The sequence below is a fragment of the Phocoena sinus genome, chromosome 15 (assembly GCF_008692025.1).
Source record: "Phocoena sinus isolate mPhoSin1 chromosome 15, mPhoSin1.pri, whole genome shotgun sequence".
Taxonomy (NCBI): Eukaryota; Metazoa; Chordata; class Mammalia; order Artiodactyla; family Phocoenidae; genus Phocoena; species Phocoena sinus.
In genome coordinates this window covers 51846288-51861217 of record NC_045777.1, presented here as the reverse complement: position 1 = coordinate 51861217, position 14930 = coordinate 51846288, and the positions used below count along the sequence as shown (strand labels likewise).

General features: G+C 41.9%; 1 pseudogene; it reads left to right on the top strand.

The window, feature by feature from the left end:
* The first annotated feature begins 3460 nt into the window (after positions 1-3460).
* Positions 3461-4919, top strand: LOC116740613 (annotated as a pseudogene).
* Positions 4920-14930: the final 10011 nt, after the last annotated feature.

Here is a 14930-nt window from a genome sequence, read left to right as displayed (position 1 = left end):
AGAAATCAGTCCCCACCCCCCCAACCCCCAACTCCCACCAGGGTCAAACATTCACCAGCACACCACTTGAGTCAGACAATGGTGGGGTGCACAGAGAACAAGGCCCATGTCTTTTGGGGGGCCAGCACAGGAACATAATCAGTTTTATCAAGGCCCAGCACAGGTCCTGACCATGGTGCTCAATGAATGAGGAAGGGAGGGAGGGAGAAAATTATGTGCTAAACTGGGCTCTCTGTAAATTTTCTTAAGATCAGCTTACCTAACCTTGATTGTGCGTCTTACCTGACCTTTCCCCGGTTGACCTAACAGTCCTCACTGCACGGCGTGCAAGGCCTTGAATGCCAACAATTGAGATAGTTTCCCTGGTGAAGGTCAGCCAAGGAAGGATTTTGAGTTGGGGATGATATAATTCAAATTTTGCTTTAGGATGAGAATCAGGCCTGTGTGCAGGACAGGCTGAAGAGAGGAAGGAACAGAAACCAGGAGACCAGACTGTTTATTCAAGACTTGGCTCAGCACTCAGGACCTGTGTAGGGGCAAGGCTGTGGAGAGGAATGTAAATCATAATCCATGGCCCCAGGGAGTTCAACCTTATGGTGCAAGAGATAGTAAACTGACGATTACTATGAGTGTGATAAGTGCGTTGAAAAAGGCAGTTCAAAGTGCCAAAGGGTGACATTCTTTCTGGAGGAGGCAAAGAAGCTGTGACCCAGCCCTGACAAGTAGGGCTTGTAGGCAGAGGGAAGTTATCAAAAGAAGGAAGAGCGGTGGGTCCCAGGCTGAGAGAACTGCCCAGGCAAAGGCCTGGGTTTGTAGAGGGCCTTGGAGATTTGGCTGGAACAGGAGGGCTAAGAGGAGGGTGATGGGAGATGGATCTGGAAAAGCACTGGTGTTCTCACTGCTGAGGCTGAGCAGGAATGGTTAGTGCGGGGGCAAAGAGCAAGTCCTGACAGAATGGGATGGGGGATGCTCTGTGTATTCTCCTGTTGTGAGCTCCATGTCTGCAGCAACATGACGTTTCAGCCACATCTCCTATCTTCCTTCTGTGATCCAGCCAGGAAGGAATACTGATTCCCAGTATGGCTGAAGGCTCCTGACTCCATACCTGGCCCACGCTGCTCTTATGACCAAAGTTCTCTTCAAACACACATATTCTCTCCATCTATCTATCTCTCTGTCTCTCTGTCTCTCACTCACACACACACACACTCCATTTTGGAAATTTTATACAACTTTTATCATCTAGCTGGATGGCTAGATTCAAAGTCAGTCCCCTGAGATTCTTTTTTTAAAAAAATTTTTGGACAAACTCAAAAAATAAAACTGCCTTTGAACAGCTTTACGTTTGATACATTAAAATTTTCAATTTTTTTGATGTTTGCATTTTGTTTCTGTATTCTGGGGCTATAAATATATTCTATATTTTCTTCCAATATGTTTCTATAAACATATCATCACATTTTTATGAATGATATGAAGTACAGATATACTATTTTCCAAATATATTAGCTAATTTTTTTCAAGGATGCTGACTGAATAACCTTTTCATTCCCCACTGATTTGAAGTGACATTGACATAAGATACATTTATGTATATGTGTTAGGGTAAAATTCATTCACATATCTGTTAAGTTTTAACCAGGGAAGCAGAACCTCCATGAGCAATATAAAATAAGGAATTAATTGTAGAGATCACGTTTTACATGATTGTGGGAGTAAGGGGGAAAGCCTATGGAAGGCTGGCTGCCTCTTCATCTACAACTGCTAAAGTCAGAGAAATCAGAAAATCAGAAAAAGAGTTAAGGGGGAAGCAAGGGAGAGTGAGGACAAACTGGAACCACATCTGTCTCTCTCTGCCTCTACCCTTGATAACATAATGACTTGCAGAAGGAGCTGGTGCCCTTCACCTTGAATCTGCAAATGTGCCTGGCTCAGGACACTGAGAAGCTAGTGGAAGAGACTTGGTGAGAGCTGCAGGAGCCATGGACCTGCTGCTGACCAAAGGAGCTCAGCAGATCAGTGACCATGTGCATGAGCTAGTGAGGACTCATCCCTGCACTGACCTCAGAGCTTCATTGCTGCTGCTTCATTTAAACCTTCCCGATCACACACGGATTTCTTTTCAAGCCATACCAACATGGAAGGGAATTCTGGGGAACATAGTTCCATATATATATATGTATATCAAGAAGATATAACAATTATAAATATATATGCACCCAATATTGGAGCACTTATATATATAAAATAAATATTAGCAGAACTAAAAGGAGAAATAGACAGTGATACAGTTATAGTAGAGGACTTCAATATCCTACTTTCAACAACTGATAGATCATTCAGAGAGAAAAACAATAAGGAAATACTGGACTTGAATAACACTATAGACCAATGGACCTAGCAGACATATACAGAACATTCCATCCAAAACCAGAAGAAGACACATTCTTTACAAGGCACATGGAACATTCTTCAGGAGAGATTATATATTAGGTCACAAAACAAGTCTTAACAATTTTAATAAGATTGAAGTCATATCAAGTATCTTACCTAAACACAATGGTATGAAACTAGAAATCAAAAATAGGAAAGGGCTTCCCTGGTGGCGCAGTGGTTGAGAATCTGCCTGCTAATGCAGAGGGTTCGAGCCCTGGTCTGGGAAGGTCCCACATGCCGCGGAGCAACTAGGCCCGTGAGCCACAACTACTGAGCCTGCGCGTCTGGAGCTTGTGCTCCGCGACAAGAGAGGCCGCGACAGTGAGAGGCCCACGCACCGCAATGAAGAGTGGCCCCAGCTCGCTGCAGCTAGAGAAAGCCCTCACACAGAAACGAAGACCCAACACAGCCAAAAATAAATAAATAAAATTAAAAGTCCAGTTCCTTCCTAACTCTACTAAAAAAAAAAATAGGAAAAAAATTTATAAATATGTGGAAATTAAATGATATACACCTGTACAACCAACCAATGGGTCAAAGAAGAAATCAAGAGGGAAATAAAAAACTATCTTGAGACAAACACAACATACCAAAACTTATGGGATTCATCAAAAACAATCCTGAGGTAAGTTAAGAGTGATAAACACCTACATTAAGAAAAAAGAAAGATCTCAAACAATCTAACTTTACACCTCAGGGAATTAGAAAAAAGAAGGAAAAATAAGTCCAAAGTTAACAGATGTAAGGAAATAAAGATTAGAGATAAATTTCAAAGACACTAGAAAGACAATTAAAAAGATCAACAAAACTAATAGTTGGGGTTTTTTAAAAAGATAAAACTGACAAACCTTTAGCTAGACTAACAAAGAAAAAAAGGGAGGAGACATTACAACTGATACTACAGAAATATAAAGCATCATAAGAGACTGCTATGAACAACTATACGCCAACAAATTGTATATAACCTATAAGAAGTGGATAAAATCCTAGAAACATGCAACCTATCAAGACTGAATCATAAAGAAATAGAAAATCTGAACGGCCCAATTGCAAGTAAGGTAATTGATGCAGTAACCAAAGACCTACCAACAAAGAAAAGCCCAAGACCAGAAGCCTTCATGGGTGAATTCTACCAAACATTTAAAGAACTAGCTACCACTCCTTCTGTCATGGAAGGATGGTGTGTGAAAAATGTAAAAAGAAACTTGGTACTGTTATCACTCTAGATACATGGAAAGATGGTGCAAGGAATATCACAGGAAGTGGTGGAAGAGAGCTGGACAAAAATAAAGCTTTGACCTAAAAAAAAAAGCAAGACTTGATCCACATGGAAAGAATAGGTCCTCCACTTGCAGAATTTGTAAAAGTTCTGTGCACCAACTGGGTTCTCATTATTGCCAGTGCTGTGCCTACAAAAAGGGCGTCTGCACTGTGTGGGGAAAAAAATTTGGATACCAAAAACTACAAGCAAACGTCTGTCCAGATGTATTGAAGTTTCTGGCTTTCCATATGGTTTACTTTTTGCTTTGAATTTTCAAGGCATAACATAGATGTTCAGGTTACAAAATATGTCTTAAAACAATTAGGTTTAAATCAGGGAAGTTGACTGGTATTCATTCTTCTGTTTTCAAGCAGTTCTGAACTGCAACGGTGTAACTAGTTTTCTGTCTTAAGTTGCTTTTTTTCCTTACAAACATCTTATTGAACTGGAATACGTGGCAAATGTAATGAAAAATGATTTTCCCAGTTCTATATGTACCTTTTATTTATCATTATTTATATATTATTTTTATCCTTTCTCTCTACTTTATTTGTAGATATTGCAAAAGTGTGAAGGAGATTATTGATATTTGGCTCTGAACTTGGCATCCAGACATGTAATTCTTCTCTCATTCCCTGTTGGTTGCATAGTTCTCAGAATCAGCAGCCCCTTAATTAATGGCAGCTTCATAGGGAATTTAAATATCTGAGACCTTTATTACTAAATTGTTCCTTAAGTAATTAGCCCAGACCCAAATCAAACACAAGCTGTAGTTATGATATTTTTTATTTGTTCTTGAAGCCAAAGTGCCATTATCTTTCATATGAGAATGAGAGCACAAGGGATACCCTGTATATGTCTACATGAATACATTGGATTTCAGAAAAATACATATTCCATACATTGCCTTGAATTCAAACTGTCATGAAAGCCAGGATAACTATGTGCACCCATGATGATATGCAATGAATGAATCACCACTCTTAGGGAAAGTGCTTTGATGCAGAAACCAAACGTTTTTTTTTTACCTCCTCTACTTCCCCCTCCCCTGCTAAAAATAAATAGAATTTAATTAATTAATTAAAGAACTAATGCCAATATTTCTCAACTTTCCAAACAATTGAAGAGGAGGGAACACTTCCAAACTCATTTTATAAGGTCAGCATTACCCTCATACCAAAGCCAGATAAAGACAGTATAAAAAAAGAAAATTATAGGCCAATATCTCTGATGAACATAAATGCAAAAACCCTCAACAAAATGAGAGAAAACTGAATTAAACAGCACATTAAAAGGATCATGCGGGCTTCCCTGGTGGCGCAGTGGTTAAGAATCTGCCTGCCAATGCAGGCGACACAGGTTCAAGCCCTGGTCCAGGAAGATCCCACATGCCGCACAGCAACTAAGCCCATGCTCTACAACTACTGAGCCTGCGCTCTAGAGCCTGTGAGCCACAACTACTGAGCCCGCGTGCCACAACTACTGAAGCCCGTGCACCCTAGAGCCCATGCTCTGCAACAAGAGAAGCCACCACAATAAGAAGTACTGCAATGAAGAGTAGCCCCCACTCTCCGCAACTAGAGAAAGCCCACGTACAACAATGAAGACCCAACACAGCCATAAATAAATAAATAAATAAGTTCACTATTAAAAGAAAAAAGGATCATGCACCACAACCAAGTGAAATTTATCCATGGGATGAAAGGAAAATTAAACATATGCAAATCAATAAATGTGATATACTACACTAACAGATTGAAGAATAAGAATTATATGATCATCTCAGTAAATTCCAAAAAAGCATTGACAAAATTCAACATCCTTTTTATGATAAAAACTCTCAACAAATGAGGTATAGAAGGAATGTTCCCCAACATAATAAAGGCCATATATGACAAGCCCACAGCTAACATATTCAACAGTGAAAAGCTGAAAGCTGTTCCTCTAGATCAGGAACAAGACAAGGATGCCTACCTTCACCACTTTTTTTTTTTTTTGGAGTAAAATTGCTTTACAATATTGTGTTAGTTTCTGCTGTACAATGAAGTGAATCAGCTATATGTATACCTATATCCCCTCCCTCTTGGACCTCCCTCCCACCTCCCCCATCCCACCCATCTAGGTCGTCACAGAGCACTGAGCTGAGCTCCCTGTGCTATACAACATGTTCCCTCTAGCTATCTATTTTACACATGGTAGTGTATTTATGTCAAACCTAATCTCCCAATTCATCCCACCCTCCCCTGCCCCGCTGTGTTCACATGTCTTTTCTCTATGTCTATGTCTCTATTCCTGCCCTACAAATAGATTCATTTGTACCATTTTTCTAGATTCCACATATATGTGTTAATCTATGATATTTGTTTTTCTCTTTCTAGGTTACTTCACTCTGTATGACACCACTTCTATTCAATATAGTGCTGGAAATCCTAGCCAGATCAATTAGACAAGAAAAAGAAATAAAAGGCATACAAATCAGAAAAGAAGTTAAATTCTCCCTGTTTGTAAATGACATAGTCTTACATATAGAAAACTCTATAAAGAGTTTGCCAAAAATATGTTAGAAAAAATGAATTCAGCAAAGTTGAAGGATACAAAATCAACATGCAAAATTCATTTGCATTTCTATACACTGACAATGAGCTATCTGAAAAAAGAAATCAAGAAACCATCCCATTTATAATAGCATCAAAAAGAATAAAGTTCTAAGGAATATATTTAACCAAGAACATGAAAGGTCTGTATATTGAAAACTATAAGACAGTGATGAAGGAAATTGAAAAAGGACATAAGTAAATGGAAAGATACGTCTTTATGGATTGGAAGACAATATTTTAAAAATATCCACACTACACAAAGGGATCTACACATTCAATTCAATCTCTATCATAATTCTAATGGCATTTTCACAGAAATAGAAAAGGTAATTCTAAAATTCATATGAAATCACAAAAGACCTTGAATATCCAAAGGATTCTTGAGAAAGAAGAACAAAGCTTAAGGTATCACACTCCTTGATTTCAAACTATACTACAAAGCTATTAGTAATCAAAACAGTACGGTACTGGCATAAAAACAGACACATAGACCAATGGAACAGAACAGAGAACCCAAAAATAAACTCACACACATACAGTCAATTAATCTTTGACAAGGGTGCCAAGAATACACAATGGGAAAAAGATAGTTTCTTCAATAAATGATGTTGGGAAAATCAGACCCTTACACCATACACAAAAATTAACTCAAAATGGATTAAAGACTTAAACATAAAACCTGAAACCATAAAACTCCTAGAAGAAAACATAGGAGAAAACCTCCCTGACATTGGTTTTGGCAATGATTTTTTGGATTTGACACCAAAAGCACAGACCACACAAGGAAAAATAAACAACTGGGACTATGCAAACTGAAAAGCTTCTGCACAGCAAAGGAAACAACAAAACGAAAAGGCCACCTAGTGAATGGGAGAAAATATTTGCAAAGCATATATATACTAAGAGGATAATATCCAAAGTGTGTAAGGAACTCACACAACTCAATAGCAAAAAAATAAATAAATAACCCCATTTAAAAATGGGCAAAGGACCCGAGTTGATATTTTTCCAAAGAAGACATACGATATCCAACAGGTATGTGAAAAGATGCTTGACATCACTAATCATTAGGAAAATGCAAATCAAAACCACAATGAAAAGAAAAAGAAAAACCACAATGAGATATCACCTCACACCTGTTAGGATGGCCAACAGGTCATCCTTTTTTTTTTTTTTTTGGTCTTGCTGCACTGCTTATGTGATCTTAGTTCCTTGACCAGGGATCGAACCCGGGTCCACGGCAGTGAAAGCACTGAGTCCCCGATGATGGCTAATATTAAAAAGACAAGAGCTAACAGGTGTTGGGGAGGATATGGAGAAAAGTGAACTCTCGTACATTGTTGGTGGGATGTAAATTGATACAGACATTATGGAAAACAGTATGGAGGTTTTTCAGAAAATTAAAAATAGTACTACCAGGAATTCCACTTCTGGGTAGATATCCAAAGGAAATAAAATCAGTATTTCAAAGATATATGCACTCCCGTGTTAATTGCAGCATTATTCACAATAGTCAAGATATGGAAACAACTCAAGTGTCCATCAATGGATGAATGGATAAAGAAAATGTGGTACAAAATATACAATGGAATATTATTCAGCCATTAAAAAGAAGGAAATCCTGCTTTGGGACAACATGGATGAACCTGGAGGACATTATGCTAAGTGAAATAAGCCAGACACACTATGAACACAAATACTGTATAATCTCACTTACATGTGGAATATAAAAAAGTCAAACTCAGGGGCTTCCCTGGTGGCGCAGTGGTTGAGAGTCCACCTGCCGATGCAGGGGACGCGGGTTTGTGCCCCGGTCTGGAAAGACCCCACATGCCGCGGAGCGGCTGGGCCCGTAAGCCACGGCCGCTGAGCCTGCGCGTCCGGAGCCTGTGCTCAGCAATGGGAGAGGCCACAGCAGTGAGAGGCTCGCGTACTGAAAAAAAAAAAAAAGTCAAACTCAGAGAAGCATAGAGTATGGTGGTGGTTGCCAGGGGCTGGGAGGTGGGGGAAAGGAGGAGATGTTGGCCAAAGGGTACAAATTTCTGGTTATAAGATGAATAAGCTCTAGGGATCAAATGTACAGCATGGTAACTATAGCTAATAATATTGTATACTTGAAATTTGCTAAAAGATTAGATATTGTGTTCTCAACACACACATGTGCAAAATGGTAACTACAGGAGGTGATGGATGTGTTAATTAGCTTGATTGTGGTAACCATTTCACAACGTTTACATATATCAAATCATCACATTGTATGTGTTAAATACATAGAAATTTTGTTAATTATACTTCCATAAAACTGGATGAGTCAATAAATAAATATTGTCAGGGAGAAACAAACCAGATGGTCTGACAAAGATGAATCTGTTTTGCACATTTTGAGAGGTAAATTAATTAGCAGAGCAGTAAGTCTATTCATTCTGTCCCTGAGTAGGTCTACTTGAGGTATCAGAGAAAACAATTTCAGTTGTTTCTGGATTCTGTGAATACCTGAGAGTTGTGAGCTAGAGCATAGGTGATGGGACACACCTGTGTGACGTCTGTCGTCCTTCCATCAGCAGCTTCTTGGTTCATCCAGGTGTGCACCATTTCCCTCATCAGAATTTCTCCACAACCCCCTCAAAACAAGCTCAGACAGCACCACTTTTGACCATGAGGCTTTTTTTTGCCTGGTGTGATTAGCTGGATCCCAGTTCAGAAAAACGGTTTTGTGGCAATATTTAAGACTCTGAATCAAACAGTGGAGAGGGCAGAATGATCTGAAAACAATCACAAGTATTGTGAGAACATACCTTGCATTCAGTTTTTTAGTCAACTGAGGCCTAATTAGGAGAATAAGTGTCAAGGATCAGACTGGTCAACTCTCATTTATCAAGTGGCATTTAAAAATTGATGGACTGTTTTATCTCTTATCTGGGTCAGAGTCAGAGGTAAGTTACAGGTACCCCATTTAAAAATATTTTTTAGCCAGGGTGGAAATTCTTGTACAAACCAGTGAAATCCAGAGTGTTAGGTGTCTTCTGAGAAGTCAACACATCATACTCCTAATAAGATATCAGTTACTGGGAGTTTGGTTTGATCACATGGGATGTCCCAATAACAAATGTAAAAAGTGGAAATTATTAACTTTTCACAGTCTACTTAAAGCTAATATTATACCGATCCATATAAAATGTAGGAAACTTGCAATTATAAAGGCCATTTACCTCATCCTGTACTTTATACTATAGTTGTCATATGTAGTATATCTACATATAAAATACTCTTTTTCTTCTCAATTTCTTTAAAACACATGAACGTTTAAAGCAAAAAGTATATTGTGAGGTCTGTAATATATTTATATACATATTTTCAGTGCTCCTAGTCCTTTCTGAAGATCTTTAATTTCACCTGGGATCATTTACCTCTAGCCTGAAAACTCCCTTTAGCTTCTCTTATAGTACAGACCTACTGGCAATAAATTCTCTTAGTTTTCATTTATCTGAAATTGTCTATTTCCCCTCCATTCTTGAAGAATATTTTCATTGGATGTAGAATTATGGGTTGACAGATGGGTTGATAGTAATATCATCGCCATTATTCCAGCACTTTAAAGTTGTTCCATTGTCTTCTGACCTCCATTATTTATGATAAGTCAGCAAATTGTACAAGCTTGAACTGAAAGGGACAGTTCTTTAAATCCCCAACTTTCTACAGACAAGAGGAAGGTTGGCAGAGAAAGCTATTCAGTTACAGAAATGAACCATGTTTTATGGGAAAGCATGGATGATTCAGAAGCCAAAGCCAAAAGCCCAAGGGCAGAGCTAAGAGTCATGAAGAACTACTCCCAGGGCCTCTAGACAACACACACTCCCTGCTCCTGGAGCAGAAGGGAGCAGCACGTGTTCTTAGTGAGATTTCAGAAATGCTATAGACCAGTGCTTGCTGTGTGGGGTTATCTATTGTGGTTATCCTGTCCCTTCCTCACCCTTGCATGTTGGGTGAGCAGGGTGAACTCCTTAGTTCACAGTTCTTCAGATCATGAGGAACTATGCCCAAGAAGCCTCATCTGCACCTAAATCTGATTTAGTTGACCAGATCCTGGACCTCAAGTCTGGCTGATACCATAAGAGGATGAGACTTTGGGTGGGGGGGTACTACGTTTGTTCCCTTTCTTAATTTTTTCCCCTGAAGTTAATAATTGCCTTTGTACCTACCCAAACTTTCCAAATCTCCACCAGGTCAATCCCATTAGGGAACATATCAGTTCCTTTTTTTTTTTTTTCTCTTTTTCATCCCTCCTTGATATACCCATTTTCCTTTCTCTGGGATAGTTCCTCTCTAAGCACCACTGTCATCCTGGGATGTCCCTTTAACTGTCATCCTCGGAATTCCATTTGCCTCTCTCCTGGTTTGGATTCCCTGTCCTGGGTCTCACATCTTCCTCTTTCTTGATTTACATCTTGTTTTGGTGTAGCAAATCCTCCAGTTGTTTCATCTGATTGAAAAGACAGCTCAGTGGCACAGTGTATCATGATGACAGTGTGACATTGTCAGCATTCCTGTCTCTTTTGTCACAGTGTTCCAGTGAAGGCTGCTCTCTTTGTTTGGGGCACAGCTGCCATTCTGGAATCTCCCTTCACCAGCATACTGCAGATTCCCTTCTCTCTTCTGAGTTTCATCTCTGTTTTCCACAGCCCATATTTCCTACTTTCTTGGTTTATTCCTTCTTTAGTCAGAGAACATCTTCCCCCCAGTGGCTTCCCAAAAATCATGCCTTGGGGATAAATTTTCTGAGAAATTCCATGTTTGAAAATGTCTTTATTTCACTCTTACACTGGAGTCAGTGTCATAGCTATTGCTTCTTGATGACAAGTTTCCTTCCCTCCTCCTTTCTGCTAACAACCTCTGTCCTGTGGTCACATAGTGGCCATGCGACCAGCCTGGGCTACTTGTGGGACAGTTAATATCCTTCCCTAGGATTGCTCACACTGAGTGGGGCAGAGGAGGAGCTGTAGCCCACTTAGCTGGCATTCCTTGAGGAAGAGACTCCAGTGTGCCTGGCTCCAGGAGTCACCTTGGAGACTGGAGAATGCATCACCACCAGAGAGTGGCAGCACATCCTGGGGCTAAGATGGAAGGCCATCTGCACCACCCTGGGTCCTGAAGCTCTTCCTTCAACTGGAGCATCACAGAAAGGTCCCATGAACTGGGTCCCATGAACCAGGACCAAAGGTCCCATGAATACCTGTTGTGTTCCATGAGTCTCAGTTGGAGATTAATCCTTTGTCAGTTGCTTCATTTTCAAAAATTTTCTCCCATTCTGAGGGTTGTCTTTTCGTCTTGTTTATGGTTTCCTCTGCTGTGCAAAAGCTTTTAAGTTTCATTAGGTCCCATTTGTTTATTTTTGTTTTTATTTCCATTTCTCTAGGAGGTGGGTCAAAAAGGATCTTGCTGTGATTTATGTCATAGAGTGTTCTGCCTATGTTTTCCTCTAAGAGTTTGATAGTGTCTGGCCTTACATTTAGGTCTTTAATCCATTTTGAGTTTATTTTTGTGTATGGTGTTAGGGAGTGTTCTAATTTCATTCTTTTACATGTAGCTGTCCAGTTTTCCCAGCACCACTTATTGAAGAGGCTGTCTTTTCTCTGTTGTATATTCTTGCCTCCTTTATCAAAGATAAGGTGACCATATGTGCATAGGTTTATCTCTGGGCTTTCTATCCTGTTCCACTGATCTATATTTCTGTTTTTGTGACAGTACCATACTGTTTTGATTACTGTAGCTTTGTAGTATAGTCTGAAGTCAGGGAGCCTGATTTCTCCAGCTCCGTTTCTTCTTTCTCAAGATTGCTTTGGCTATTCGAGGTCTTTTGTGTTTCCATAAAAACTGTAAAATTTTTTGTTCTAGTTCTGCTGTCACCTACTTTTGAGAGAAATCCACATGACTGCAGAAGCCCTCCTAGATGATCACTCCTGAACATTCTGCAAGCTTTTCTTTTGGATGGTCACTCCTGAACATTCTGCAAGCTTTCCTTTTTAAATTTCAAAACAACAGCTTTTCTGCTGTTGTTTTGAAATTTAATTTTTTTTCAGTCATTATATTTTCTAAAAATCTTTACACACATTCTTTTAAAATTTCCCCTTATATTATGAGCATTTTCCACATTTACCCACTCTCCATGGAAATGTCATTTTTTATTAATTATATTCAAAGGAAGTTTTATTTACCATCATCCAACAAATTTTTGTTTTTGTTTTGTTTGTTTCTGCAATTATAAATGACCTGGCCACTGACACCTTCATGCTTTTTCTGTATTTAGGATTTTCCTCTTAGAATAGATTTCCAATGATGAATTTACTGAGTCAAAGGAAATAACTATTTTTAAAAGACAGACCAATTTATGGAAGGGTTGTGCCAGTTACATGCCCACCAGCTGGGGCATTTCCCCACGTCCTTGACTAACAGCATTCCAAGGTCAAGCTAACTCCACACAGGAGAACAGTATCTCCTTGCTGTGGCTTTGATTTGCATTTCTTTAATCACTGAGGCTGAACATTTCTCAAAAAGTCTATAAGCCAAATTGCTTTCCTCTTCCGAGACTAGTCTGTGTCCTTTGTTCTTTTCATCTTTAGGGGCTCAGGGTTTTTCTGATCAATTTCTTAAGCACTCTGGACAATAATGTTGTCATCATTTGGCCACATTTCCTGCAAATATTTTTCCTATTGTTTGCCATTTTATTTTGAAACCAACTTTGCTTGTATTTTTTAGTTTATGGGCCACATCTCTTTTCATTTGTGTTGTGTACTGTGACTTCTAACATTAGAAAACATGCCCCCTTCCAGAGTTGATAGATATCCACGTGTTGTTTTGTTTTGTTTTGTTTTTTAAGGAGAAACTGATAAAACATATTTATGTCTCTGAATCCCTCTGGATTCCAATCCTCCTCACCTGTTTGGCGGCAGGAGTGAGGAAGGGACCTAGCTTCCTGCTCACCCTGCACCCCTACCCTCAGCTCCCTGCTCAGTTGGGGGTCCACAGGCTCCGGGCCAACGGGTGTCCAGGGTACACGGGTGCTCTTTCTCTAGTCACTGGAGTCATCAGGAGCCCAACCTTCCCCGGTGTCCCCACTTTCTGATCACCTCTCGACTTTTGTTGCTTGCTTGATTTCAAGGCACAGCCTTCTTAGAATTGGCTTTTAAAACCAAAGGCAGAGAAAACCGAGAAGGACCTGAGAGTAAGTGGTCGGCCCAAAAGAATCTGAAAGGCCTCTGAGATCCTGGGAATTAACCATCAGGCCTGGAGAAATGTGGTTACCCTGACGTTCTGAAACACTTTCCAAAGTTTATGATTAGACATTTTTTATTTAATTCTGTCTTGCCGTCTCCTCCACACCGTTCACCTTGATGTTCCCCATAACTGGACAGTGCTGGGCACCCAACGTGCTCAAAAAACACTTGCGGACTGAATGATTCTAGAATCCCTCTTCCCATACTCTGCTCCTCCCTCCCCGAGGGACCCCACTCGCCCAGACACCCCACCGGGAACTCCGGGACACAGGACAGAGGGGTCGCAGAGAAGGGACAGGGGAGGCAGGGGGGGCGAGAAAAGGCGGGTCAGCGCCTGGGTGGCAGTCACGAATTCAGGGTGACGCCTCCTTCCCCTCACAGGGCTGATGGAGAAGCAAAGTGAGAATTGGGGTGAGGGGGTCAGGAGAGGAGGACAACGGACGGTGGGAGTGCTCGCGGTGTGTGTGTCGGGGAGGTGGGAGGAATGGGAAGAAGAGGGACAGTGAGGAGGTGAGAGACCCCCCACCCCCACCCCCGCACACACACACCCAGCATCCTGCCCGGCCCGCCCGGCGCTGCTGCCGGCGGCCACTAGAGGGCAGAACTGCGCTGACCAGGAGCTCCCGCGAAGGCCAAGGCAAGAGGGCGGGGGGTTGCCTGACACCCAACCCAGCCCCGGAGACCGCGACCCCGGCTCCGACTACCCCCCGGGGCGCACCGTAGCACACCCAGGCCACGCTCGCACCCACTGCGCAGGCGGGGAGGCTGAGGCAGGGCCCTGCCTCTTATCCTGCGCTCCCCATCCCAGTTCTGGAGGGGATCTGCCGGTCCTGGTCCCTTCCTCCGGCCAAAATCCGAAACCGCCGCCTGGGCGGGCAGTGGCCGCCGAGACCCGACTCCGCCTCTGACGTCAGCCCCATACCCCAAATAACTTCCTCCCGGAGTCGCTTCCGTGGCGGCCGCAAGTCCCGGACACGGCCAGCCGCGCCCAGGGCAGGGTTACCCGGGGACGGTCATCCCGGCCCGGCCTTCCCAGAACCAGCTTCCGCCCCGCCCACCCCGGCCCTCGGGTTCCGGGAAGCGCCCCCCCCCCCACCCCGGCCCCGGCCCAGGGTTGGAGGGTGCCGCCCCGGGGACGGGAGGGAGGCAGGGGAAGGGAGGTCATGGCCACCTTGGGGCCGGTTCTGGGACTGCTGGGACCCATTTCCTGGAGGGAGGGCCGGTGAGAGCGCTGGGGTCGACTCCCGACACCCCGCTCCGGACTCCTTCCCTTCTCTCCTTTGTTCCATAAGCACAGGTGACCTGGACTTTTCCGTGCCCATCCCCCCTCCCCCCAAAAGTGTAAGCCCCAGTCCTGGACTCTTT